This window comes from Lathyrus oleraceus, chromosome 3 (assembly GCF_024323335.1).
Source record: "Lathyrus oleraceus cultivar Zhongwan6 chromosome 3, CAAS_Psat_ZW6_1.0, whole genome shotgun sequence".
Taxonomy (NCBI): Eukaryota; Viridiplantae; Streptophyta; class Magnoliopsida; order Fabales; family Fabaceae; genus Lathyrus; species Lathyrus oleraceus.
Window position 1 is genome coordinate 464,971,756 of NC_066581.1, and position 13,609 is coordinate 464,985,364.

General features: G+C 41.8%; 1 pseudogene; it reads left to right on the forward strand.

Annotated features, from left to right (window-relative positions):
• The first annotated feature begins 10,667 nt into the window (after positions 1-10,667).
• LOC127131672 (putative disease resistance protein RGA3) lies at positions 10,668-13,119 on the forward strand (annotated as a pseudogene).
• Positions 13,120-13,609: the final 490 nt, after the last annotated feature.

The following is a 13,609-nucleotide window of genomic DNA, read 5'->3' on the forward strand; positions in this document are numbered from 1 at the left end:
TATGAAGAGGGCTCCCTCGGAGTACCTAGGATGTTTTGGGTGCCTAATACCTTCCCATTACATAACCAACCCCCTTACCCAGATCTCTGTTTCTTTTACTAGTTTTTGTTAAAACTATTAGGTTTTTGTTCGCTTTCTAACCATTCCTTTGGATAAATAGAAGTGCGGTGGCGACTCGACTTGTATGGTTTACCTTGGATTTAGACAATATCTCTAATGGTAACGAATACCCCGCTACAGAAAAGTGGCGACTCTGCTGGGGAATGTATTTGCCTAGTGGGTTTTGCCAACTTTTCATGCTTGTTGTATTGTTTTGTCTTGTGACATATTTTATGCAATTTGGGATTACTATATTGTATGTAATGATTGATTTGCTTGATATTAATTCCTTGTTTGCTTGGTGATCTTTGTGAGATGAGTTCTATACCCGGACTCGAGTGCACTTAGGATAGGAGAATGGCATAGTCTTGTTGACTTGTGTGGAGTTATTCCTTAGCAAGTTGACTTGCAAGTCCATTCACTTGGTGGAGGTCATGTTGGGATCAATAATGTCACACAAGTAAGTTGTGGTTAGATATTACTCTTTCCAATATAGACCTTAGAAGCCAAGGACCTTAGTTTACCAAGCCCATCTTGGCCTATTCTTAGGATGTAGTGCGAAAGTCGTTCAAGTGTAAGATTTGATACGATTGTTACGCGATACTACACTCATAAGAGTCTCTCTTGAGAATATTTTTGGAATACGAGTAGTCGTGTCTCCGATAATATCCGAAAGATGGGATGATGACTATGGGAACCTCTTGTAGAACATGTTTGGCAGGTTTAAACCCTAGTACATTCCCTTTGGGTGGTTCTTAACCGAGACTCCATGCTCGTGACTTGTAACAAACCCTTGATTCATGGTTGATCCGTTCATGTATCCTTAATATAAATGGAACTTGGGTGTTGATAAGGTGTAAACCATAACCCACCAAAATGGATGATTGATATTAAGGATAATATGATCCATCCCATGACCTTTATTTGGTGTGCTTTGCTTGATCCTTGAGTGTGATTGTTGCATTCATGCATTCATGCACTCATTTGCATCCATATCATCAATAATGAAGAAAATTTTCAAGGAACTTAAGGGGTTTATTTGCAAAATTTTCAGACATGGAAAGACAAAGAAGGAATACAAAGAAGTACAACTTCAGACAACCAGATTTGAAAGAGTTAAGGAATCTGACATCCTATGTATTAGATCCTTTGGGTTTCAAGGCTTGTTTTGGGAAGCTTCTTCCTCTTATGACTACTCAGGTGGACGAAGGATTGATGAGTGTATTGGTGCAGTTTTATGATCCCTTGTACCGTTGCTTCACGTTTCCGGATTTCTAGCTTTTGCCTACCCTTGAGGAGTATGCCTACCTTGTGGGCATACCTATTCTAGACCAGTTGTCGTTCAGTGTGTTAGAGAGTATTCCTACTTCTCAAGAGATAGCTGACATGTTGCACATAGATGAATCTCTGGTTGGTGGTCATATGACTACCAAAGGCGGAATTCAAGGTCTCCCTTCTGAGTTCCTCATTGCTCAAGCTACTGTATATGGGAAGGCCATGAGTGAGGATGCCTTTGAAGCCATATTTGTACTTCTCATTTATGGATTGGTATTGTTCCCCAACATCGACAAGTTTGTGGATATGAATGCTATTAGGATTTTCTTTACTCTTAATCACATTCCGGCTCTGTTGGGTGATACTTATTTCTCTTTGCATATGAGGAATGCAAAGGGTGGTGGCGCCATTGTGTGATGTTTGCCTCTGTTGTATAAGTGGTTTATTTCTCACTTACCTCAGACGGTCGCCTTCAAGGAGAACAAGGGATGTCTACGGTGGTCCACGAGACTCATGTCTCTCACTAATGATGATATCTCTTGGTACAACCGTGTGTATGATGGTGTGCAGATTATCGACTCTTGTGGTGAATTCTCCAATGTACCTCTTCTTGGTACGTGTGATGGGATTAACTATAACCCTGTTTTAGCACGTCGTCAGCTTGGATTCCCCCTAAAGGATAAACCCAATAACATCCTGTTAGAGGGTGTGTTCTTCCAGGAGGGTAAAGATCCCCAAGGCTTGAAGGGCATAATGGTCCGCGCTTGGCGCAAGATTCATAGCAAAGGAAGGAATGAGTTGGGTCCTAAGAATTGTGTTGCTATGGAGTCGTACACTGCTTGGGTTAGGAAGAGAGCGTCTGAGTATCTCATGCCTTACGAGTATCCGAGACCTACACCTTTGGTTATGGTTGGGCCTTCAACCCTCCCTAACCAAGGAGTAGAGGAGTCGAGAGACGAAGACCGATCACGTGCCTGGATCCGTGAAAGGGAAGAGTTGCTTCACAGATCAAGGAGAAGGATGCTTTGATAGAGTTCCTCGAACACCAGGTTATTGATGATCCTGATGATGCATGGACTTCCCTACTTCCTCAGTCTTCCAAGTTCTGGAAAAGGAAGTACGATCGACTCGCCAAGGAGAAGGCAGATATGGAGGCAGCCTACGAGAGAGAAGTGAAGAGGCTTCGCGCATCTTATCTGCCTGTGTCCCGAGCTTTAGATGATTATTTCTAGGGATCCATAGGATGATTATTTTCCTTTTCTCTTGTATATGATTGCCAATGTTGTACTTCTTTCCGCTGATATTATTTGATGAGATATTTCCATATGTGATAAATGTTAATATTTCCAAAACTTGCAAATAAAACCCTAGAGTTCCTCTGAAATAAAAAAAAAAACAAATCATATGCACAAGCATTGCATGCATCATGTGCATAAGCAGGTTTTGTTCCCGGCTTCTTGTCCTGTGGTCTAACTCTGTGTTCTTCATTTATTTTGAAGACAAACTGACTCACCGGTACTACACCAGAGCCAATATTTCAAGACTGATGGATCATCTGGAACAAGAGAACCGCGAGCTGAAAGAGGAAGTGGCTAGATTAAGTGCTTTGATGGAATCATTCTTGGCTGCCCAGAGCCAGTCTTCTCCGACGCCTTTAACTCCTTCCCAGAGAACAGTCATCTTTAAGATTGTCTCCTCGACAGTGCCTGTAGCCAGTGCACACTTTGCTCCAGCATCCATGCCAGCCGGATTCCTATGGGGGATGCCTCCCCATTTCATGCCCGAGGGTCCTGCTCCTACCTTTGCTTCTATGTCGGCATCTAGCCCGGTCCTTGTTGTTCCTCCTCCTGTCGTGCATATTATGCCCAGGGTAGATGACACCATCTATCATTCTAAGCCGTCTGAAGGCCCAGATGTCTATGAGAAGATGGACGCTATGAATGATCAATTTCTTGAGCTTCGTAAGGAATTGAAAACTCTCAGAGGGAAGGATCTTTTCGGCAAGTTTGCTGCCGAACTCTGCTTGGTCCCCAATGTGAATATCCCGGTGAAATTCAAGGTTTCGGACTTTGAAAAATACAACGGAAATACTTGTCCTCTCAGCCACTTGGTCATGTATGCCAGGAAAATGTCAACTCAGACCGACAACGATCAGTTCTCATCCACTACTTTCAGGACAGTCTGTCAGGTGCCGCTCTGTGTTGGTATATGGGTTTAGACAGTGCGAACATCCGATCCTTCAAGGATCTTGGCGAGGCCTTCGTCAAGCAGTACAAGTACAATGTGGATATCGCTCCCGATAGGTATCAACTGAGAACCATGTCCCAGAAGGACAAGGAAACGTTTAAAGAGTACGCCCAGAGGTGGCGAGAGTTAGCAGCACAGATCGTGCCTCCGCTAGAAGAGAAAGAGATGACTAAGATCTTTTTGAAGACCTTAAGTTCTTTTTATTATGAGCGGATGATTGCTAGCGCTCCTTCTGACTTCACCGAGATGGTGAATATGGGGATGCGTCTAGAATAAGGGGTTAGAGAAGGACGTCTAACCAGAGAAGAAGGCTATTCTGCCAAACATTATGGGGCGTTTGCAAAGAAGAAAGATGGAGAGGCACATGTTGTGACCTCCCATGTAAAACCAAGAAGACCCTCTGTGAGGAGGAAGACCGGGCGTCCTGTCAGTAACCAGCACCAGGTGGCTCACATAGCACCTGTCTTCAGAGATAATCAGTAGTACCAGCAGCATAACAGTAATCAGCAACCACCTCCGCAATATCAACAACAGCAACACCAACCACAGCAGCAGGCCTATCAGCCTCGAAACAGTAATCAAGCCAGCACGAGTTACGAGAGGAAAAGGGTCACCTTTGATCCTATTCCAATGACGTATGCAGAGTTATATCCCTCTTTGATAGAGAGGAAGTTGATTACTCCGAGAGACCCACCAGCTATACCTGTTAACCCCCAGTGGTGGTATAAGCCTGAATTACACTGTGTTTACCATTCTGGTGCTCCCGGCCACGACGTGGAAAATTGTTACCCTTTGAAGACCAAGGTACAAGACCTTGTGAGGTGTGGCATTCTGTGTTTTGAGGATGTAGGTCCTAATGTGAAGAAGAACCCATTGCCCGAGCATGGGAAATCTGTCAACATGGTCCAGGGTTGCCCTGGAAAATACAAAGTCAAATATGTCAGTCATATTCGACAATCGCTGGTCGATATGCATAGTTTGCTATGTGAGTATAGTCACTACGAGCATGACCACGATAGATGTCGAGTCTGTTCTGTCAACCAGAGAGGTTGTCGCCAGGTGCGCAAGGATGTTCAGGAAATGTTTGATGAAGGAGTTATTGAGATCCTTCAGAACAGAAATGTTGATGAAGATGAGCCCGAGGTCAATGTGATTTCTCCAGTATTCCGGATCCCCGAGCCTGTTATCATCAAGTATGATGGTAGCAAGCAGAAGGTTTCTCCTGCCTTGACCATCAAGCCGGTCGGACTAGTACCTTACTCTTCCGAAAAAGCAATTCACTATCGCTACAATGTTTTTGCGGTAGAAGGTGGGAAAGAGGTGTCCTTACCATCTTCCTCTGTGGTTAACATTGCGGATGTTAGTGGTTTGACCCGCAGTGGTCGTGTGTTTTCAGCACCTTCCAGGCACCAAGCTAGTACTGATTCTGTTGAACGCCCGATTGGGAATGCTGTGAGCACTCCGAATCCGGCACCTGTTGTTAAGCCTTCCTCTACATTGGGAACTCCTGCTTCTGTTGGCCCAAGCGGCAATATGAAAGAAGACTGTGATGAGATGCTGAGGCTCATCAAAAGAAGTGAGTACAATGTTGTAGACCAGCTTCTACAAACGCCATCCAAGATATCGGTGTTATCCTTGCTGTTGAATTCAGAACCACACCGAGAGGCTCTGCAAAAAGTTTTGGATGTGGCATATGTAGATCATGATGTCACAATAGAACAATTCGATAGCATTGTTGCAAACATTACTGCTTGTAACAACTTGAGTTTCTGTGACTCTGATCTCCCCGAGGAGGGAAGAGACCACAACTTGGCATTACATATATCTATGGGTTGCAAAGACGACGCCATGTCCAATGTGCTAGTGGACACTGGGTCATCACTGAACGTATTGCCGAAAACCACTCTTTCAAAATTGTCATATCAAGGGCCTCCCATGAGGCAGAGTGGAGTAGTTGTGAAGGCTTTCGATGGGTCTCGCAAAACTGTGATTGGGGAAGTTGATCTCCCAGTCAAGATCGGACCAAGTGATTTCCAGATTACCTTCCAGGTTATGGATATTCACCCATCGTATAGCTGTCTCTTAGGCAGACCATGGATTCACGAGGCAGGCGCTGTGACATCCACCCTACACCAGAAACTGAAATTTGTGAAGAATAAGAAACTGGTGGTGGTAGGGGGAGAAAAGGCTCTCCTGGTTAGCCATTTGTCTTCTTTCTCATACATAGATTCTGAGGATGAAGTTGGAACTCCTTTCCAAGCTTTATCTATTGCTGAGCCTATTGAGAAGAGAGCTCCTTCATTTGCTTCCTATAAAGATGCAAAGTTGGCCATCGAGCATGGTGCAACTGTTGGTTTAGGAAAAATGAATGAGCTAGAAGACAACAAGTCCCGGGCTGGCATAGGCTTTTTGTCTGGGGTGTTCAACACGCAAGGGTTGTTCAAGAGTGGAGGTTTCATCCAAACTGGTCAAGGCGAGGAGGCTGTTGCTGTCTTGGAAGAGGATGTAGAGGATTCTGGCAACTTCATCATCCCTGGGGGAATTTGCAATAATTGGGTCGATGTGGATATTCCAACAGTCATCCATAAGTCAAAGTAATGTTCATTGTGTTTAAAAACCCTCCTCCCATGCCAAAGGGAGGAGTGATGACATTGTTGGCGCATTAATACAATGATATTTTCATTTAATAAATTAATGTTAAATGTTTGTTTTTCCAATTATTTTCCCTTTTTGCTTTTTGCATGAAATTGGTGATCACATAAAACCTTAAGAATAGAATAAAATCAATCTTTTCATCTGTATAATGATTGCCTTGTTTGAATTCTAAAGCTTTTCATATCCAAAATCATTATGCAGGTTAATCAAACCCATTGAACATAATGATCCAACACCATCTCCCAATTTTGAGTTCCCTGTATTTGAGACAGAAGAAGATGATGTTGAGGAGATTCTTGACGAGATTACCCGTTTACTTGAGCATGAAGAAAGGATCATTCAGTCGCATCTTGAGAATCTAGAAACAGTCAACTTGGGGTCTGAGGATTGTGTACGAGAAGTGAAGATTGGGGCACTCCTGGAAGAGTCTGTTAAGAAGGGGTTGATTGAATTGCTACGAGAATATGTCGACGTCTTTGCTTGGTCATATGAAGACATGCCTGGTTTAGATACTGATATTGTGCAACATTTCTTACCCTTGAAGCCTGAGTGCGTGCCTGTGAAGCAGAAGCTCAGAAGAACTCATCCATATATGGCAGTGAAGATCAAAGAAGAAGTTCAGAAGCAAATTGATGCGGGGTTTCTGGTGACTTCTACATATCCTGAATGGGTGGCCAATATTGTGCCCGTGCCTAAAAAAGACGGAAAAGTCCGGATGTGTGTGGACTATAGAGACTTGAATAAAGCTAGTCCGAAAGATGATTTTCCTCTACCACACATTGATATGTTGGTAGATAATACAGCTAAATTCAATGTTTTCTCATTTATGGATGGATTTTCCGGATATAATCATATCAAGATGGAACCCGAGGATATGGAGAAGACAACATTCATCACACCTTGGGGAACATTCTGTTATCGAGTGATGCCCTTCGGTTTGAAGAACACCGGAGCCACGTATCAAAGAGCTATGACCACCTTGTTTCATGATATGATGCACAAGGAGATCGAAGTATATGTTGACGATATGATTGCTAAGTCAAGAACGGAAGATGAACATGTAGAGCATTTGTTGAAGCTTTTTCAGCGTTTGAGGAAGTATAAGCTTCGTCTGAATCCCAACAAGTGTACATTTGGAGTCCGTTCTGGAAAGTTATTGGGCTTTATTGTCAGTGAAAGAGGTATTGAGGTTGATCCTGCAAAGGTCAAAGCAATACAAGAGATGCCTGCGCCCAAAACTGAGAAGCAAGTCCGAGGTTTTCTTGGCCGCTTGAATTACATTTCTAGATTCATATCCCACATGACTCCCACATGTGCGCCGATATTCAAGCTCCTCCGGAAAGATCAGTCCCATGATTGGACCGAGGATTGCCAGAAAGCTTTCGACAGTATTAAAGAGTATTTGTCTGAACCTCCGATTCTGTCTCCGCCCGTGGAAGGGAGACCTTTGATCATGTATCTAACTGTTCTTGAAAACTCAATGGGTTGTGTCCTTGGTCAGCAAGACGAGTCAGGGAAGAAAGAATATGCTATTTACTACCTGAGTAAGAAGTTCACTGATTGTGAGTCTCGATACTCATTGCTTGAGAAGACCTGTTGTGCTTTGGCTTGGGCTGCTAAGCGCTTAGGCCAGTATATTATAAATCATACGACTTGGTTGATATCCAGAATGGATCCAATCAAGTATATCTTCGAGAAACCTGCTTTAACAGGGAGGATTGCCCGTTGGCAGATGCTGTTATCTGAGTATGACATTGAGTATCGAGATCAGAAGGCTATTAAAGGTAGTATCTTGGCTGACCACTTGGCACACCAGCCGATCGAAGATTATCAATCAGTTCAGTATGACTTCCCGGATGAGGAGATTCTGTATTTGAAAATGAAAGATTGTGATGAGCCTACACTCGATGAAGGGCCAGAGCCTGGTTCCAAATGGAGTATGGTATTTGATGGCGCTGTAAATCAATATGGAAATGGTATTGGGGAAATGATTATTACTCCTCAGGGCACACATATTCCTTTTACAGCAAGGTTAACTTTCAAATGCACGAATAATATGGCTGAGTATGAGGCCTGTGTTATGGGATTGGAGGAATGCATTGATTTAAGGATCAAGCATCTTGATGTTTATGGTGATTCGGCCCTCGTTGTTAATCAGATTAAGGGTGAATGGGAAACGAATCAACCTGGTCTCATTCCATATAGAGATTATGCGAGGAGGATTTCAACGTTGTTTACTGAGGTTAACTTCCATCATATTCCTCGGGATGAGAACCGGATGGCAGATGCTCTTGCTACACTTGCTTCGATGATTGTGGTTAAACTTTGGAATGAAGTCCCCAATATCACCGTGATGCGCTTGGACAGACCAGCTCATGTGTTTGCATTTGAAGAAGTAAAAGATGATAAGCCATGGTATTATGACATCAAGTGCTTCCTTCAGAACCAGGTTTACCCGCCTGGGGCATCTGTGAAAGATAGGAAGACTTTGAGGAGACTATCAGGCAGTTTCTACCTTAATGGTGATGTGCTTTATAAGAGAAATTTTGACCTGGTTCTGCTCAGATGCGTGGATAGACACGAAGCAGACCTGTTAATGACTGAGGTCCATGAGGGTTCATTTGGTACTCATTCCAATGGACATGCCATGGCTAGAAAGATGTTGAGAGCAGGCTACTATTGGCTGACAATGGAGTCTGACTGCTGCAAATACGTGAAGAAATGCCACAAGTGTCAGATTTATGCGGATAAGATCCATATTCCCCCGACACTTCTGAATGTGATTTCATCACCATGGCCTTTCTCCGTGTGGGGAATTGACATGATTGGCATGATAGAGCCAAAAGCGTCCAACGGACACAGATTTATTCTCGTAGCAATTAGTTACTTCACCAAGTGGGTTGAAGCAGCGTCATATGCAAATGTGACCAGGCAGGTGGTCGTGAAGTTTATCAAGAATCAACTCATATGCCGTTACGGTGTGCCAGATAAGATCATTACTGATAATGGATCTAACTTGAACAACAAAATGATGAAAGAGCTGTGTAGTGAGTTCAAGATCGCGCATCATAATTCTTCTCCCTATAGACCCAAGATGAATGGGGTTGTTGAAGCTACTAATAAGAATATCAAGAATATTATCCAGAAGATGGTTGTCACGTATAAGGATTGGCATGAGATGCTGCCATTTGCTTTACATGGATATCGTACGTCTGTCCGCACTTCAACAGGGGCAACCCCTTTCTCTCTTGTTTATGGCATGGAGGTTGTACTCCCAGTAGAGGTGGATATCCCATCAATGAGAGTCTTGATGGAAGCCAAGTTGACTGATGCTGAATGGGTTCAGAGTCGTTATGATCAGCTGAATTTGATTGAAGAGAAGAGATTGACTGCCATGTGCCATGGTCAGTTATATCATCAGAGAATGAAGAAAGCTTTTGATAAGAAGGTCAAGCCTCGTGTGTTCCGAGAGGGTGACCTTGTGCTCAAGAAAGTCTTGTCTTTCGCGCCCGATTCTAGGGGCAAATGGATTCCAAACTATGAAGGTCCATATGTTGTTAAGAGAGCCTTTTCAGGCGGTGCTTTGATACTTACAACTATGGATGGGGAGGATTTCACTCGTCCTGTGAATTCGGATGCAGTCAAGAAATACTTCGCCTAAAAATAAAAACAGAATAGCTCGCTAAGTTGAAAACCCTAAAGGGCGGCTTAGGCAAAAATGAGCGTCTCGGTGGATCGAAAACCCGAAAGGGCGGTCCAGGCAAAAGTTAGAGACGTGAAAAAATGAATATTTGTATCCCGCTAGACTGAGTACCTCATCCTGGGGCAATCTAGGCAAAAATTAGGGATTTGGCAAGTAACTGCATCCTAACAAGACTTTGTTCTACAATTGTCATCCGTCGGAAATTCTTGCCCATTCGTCATCAACCGAAGCTTCGAATACATCGAATTCAGAATTGGTGGAGAAATGGTCATTATGTTCAATGTAGCCCTTTTCCAATATATATCACCAACTTCAAACTTGTATAGATCTTTGGAGTCTTGCCATTTGCAGACTACCATTCCATCAAATAAATTTGAGCCTTTTATCCAATTATTTACACTCTTATTTGTTCTCATTCAACAAATGTTTTGCATGTTTTAAATTGAGAAAATATCATTGTTTTGAAGAAACAAATTTTTCATAATTTGTTTTTAAACAAAGTGAACATTCACAATGCCAAAAGGATACTTAGGAGATCCTCAGTGCTCTCTCAAGGATGGTATGATCTCCAACAGGGTAAGACATTTGTTCATATTCCTGGCTGTCATACCCCGATTTTGGCCCTGAAAATTTTGCCACATCAATCATTCGTTTGCATTCTTCTTTTTCATGACCTTTTCATCTGGTCATGAGGATACTCACCTACATTCTTTGTGTGGACTCGTTATCAGATCCAGAGATTGGTTTTTTCGGTCACTTTCTTAAGAACATGGAGAGATTTTTAAATACCCATCTAAAAAACATTAGTTTTGCTTATGGACTTAGGAGCTCTGAGTGTTATGAGAGAAATGGTATCAAAGACATAAACTTCATGAAAATTTAGCTGGTGAAAGACCGTCCAAGAGACTGGAAACAAGCAACCTCTACTTTTTGAATTGTTTGACTCTAGATGAATCTTGGAGTCTGTTAAAGAAAATGACATTTAGGAATGAAATCAATGGAGTGGATCAAAAACTTGAATCAATTGGCAAACAAATAGCAGAAAAGTGCATGGGACTTCCACTAGTAATTAGAACACTGGGAGGCCTATAACAGAGTAAAAGTGAAGAAACTGAATGGATCGATGTCTTACAAGGCGTGTTTTTGGAATTAGGCGAAGCCAGAGAAAGCTTCATACTACCAATCCTGAAAATAAGTTACCAAAGTTTGTCACCTCGGTTAAGACAATGTTTTTCCTATTGCTCTTTATTTCCTAACGATTGTGAAATCGAGAAGGATCTGTTGATTCAACTTTGGATGGCACAGGGTTATCTTCAATGCTCAGATGAAAAGCAACTCGTGGAAGACACTGGTTAAGAATTTGTGAATTTTTTTCTTGATGAGGTCATATTTCCAAGATGCAAAAGTGGGTGAAGATGGTGATATAGTTAGTTTCGAAATGCATGATTTAATGCATGATCTTGGAATGCAAGTAGCTGGCAATGTTTGTTGTTACTTAGACAGTGAGACAAAAAGCCGTGTACAAAAACTCATGCATGTATCATTGGAATCCAAGGCAATTCATTTGTTGGACTCATTAGATGGAAGTAGGCTGCGAACTTTGATTTTACTGTCTTCCAATGAGGAAGAATTCAATGAGGATGAATTGTCAATCATTTCAAAATTCAAACACTTGCGTGTCTGGAAGCTGACAGATTGTTCTTTAAGCAAGTTTTCTAGATCAATTAGAAAATTGAAACATTTAAGATATCTTAACTTGTCCAACTGTAGAGAACTGGGAAGTCTTTATAAATCCTTAAGCAGTTTTGTTACAAACACTAACATTGAAACCTAATGAAAAAGTGGAGCTTTCTACAAAGGTTGTATCAAAATTGATCACTTTGAGACACCTTCACATCTTTGATTAGGAAGCCTCCAGAGACAGAATACCATTTGGATTTGTAAAATTGAGCATTCTGCAGCAATTTGACTACAGTATAACAACACGGTCGACCTTAGTCTTGGCACCAACGTGTCTATGACTTCTTCCGGCCGCCGCAGCCCAAACTTCAAATTGGATTGTTTCTGCTACAACGCTACCTGAAACAGAGTTGGAAACACGCATTAAGGACTCACACCACAAGCAGAACAAAATGGAACCGAGAAGGGCATTTCTCCAAAGTATCAACAAACCTTATCTCAAATACCTGCTACTGCGTCTGAGCCGACATTTCATAGCTTGAGGCAAAAACGACTGTGGGACCAATTTGTATGTCCTTGTAGATATGTACATGAAAGTAGGAAAAACAAAACAAGGTTAAAGTGTTTGAAAAATGACAATAAGAAATGTAGTATCATGGACTGCCGTTATTCTGGGACTTGTACATGCTAGTTACAATTTTAAAGGACTACTTTCTGGCTCCATTCATTACAGTTTCCCAAGCAATTCCCGTCTGCAGTCGGGTCGTTAAAAGCACCAAGTTGCGCAGCAGTATACTCAGTGGTCCTCGTGAGATGAAGACACATTGGGTCAAACCTGCCACTGAACGTGAAATTTCTAAGTCAGCAAGTTTACATATTTGGCTCATTAACAAAGGATAGTGACATTTTAGTAGGAAACTTAAGGGACAAACAAGTCAATCAAAACCAGTCTCGAAACAGAATCAATCGCCTCTTTAGTTTCTCTATAAAATGAGATTAACCTGCTTTCAATTTCAATGTTCATGTTGGAAGAGGATTCATGGTCTTGCAAACTGAAAGATCCGTCTTCTCCATGTAATTGGAGCTCAAGCATGTCCATAAGGCCAGAAATATGCAGCTTTCCTGAAATTGAGTGTCATGATACATCAGAAACTATCATATATGGCTATCTCCATGAACATATATCATTATTGGAAATAAATGGAAAACTGGAAACTCTTTAAACAGTTAATGAAAAGATTAGAAAATGTTTTCAGAATCCTAAGCTCTCAAATAATAATTGTGCAAAAGTTTGTAAGCATGCTTCTATTGCTTCATGTCGATCTCTTATATACAATTTGGCACAAATCACTCCTGTATCATATGGATTCTTAAAAGGGATTCAAGTCCATAATTTGAATGATGATATGGAGAATAGCTCATTGCTCTGTATTGATTTGCAGCCACATGGAATCATCTGAAGACTCTCCAAGCAGTTCTGAAGGATCGATTATTCTGCCTCATTCTGTTGTTGAGAATTTGGAATGCTCACTACATCAAGATAATGGAACAGAACTGAATTTAATGCAAATTGGAGAAATGATTGCTGCAAAAAAAAAAGCAACAAAATCTCAGTTTTCTAAAGCCAGAAATTCAAATACCATCTTGGGTTGAATTAGGACAAGATCTAAACCTTCACGAAGACCCTAACCTTAGAATTGGTCCTACACCACTTCCATCCTACCAACCATCATCTGCAGTTTCACCTCACAGTGCAGACACACTCACGTTTGATTGCTCTCTTCAACTCCTGTTTTCGTCACAACATCTGCAAATTAACAACATGGCAAGAATCAATATAATTCAAAAAAAAAGCACACATACTCAACTTTTGTCTAAATAAGTTACAACAGTGACTCTACCTATTACCCGCAGTAAAAGGGTAAGGTGAAGGGTAGGATGAAGAGTAGA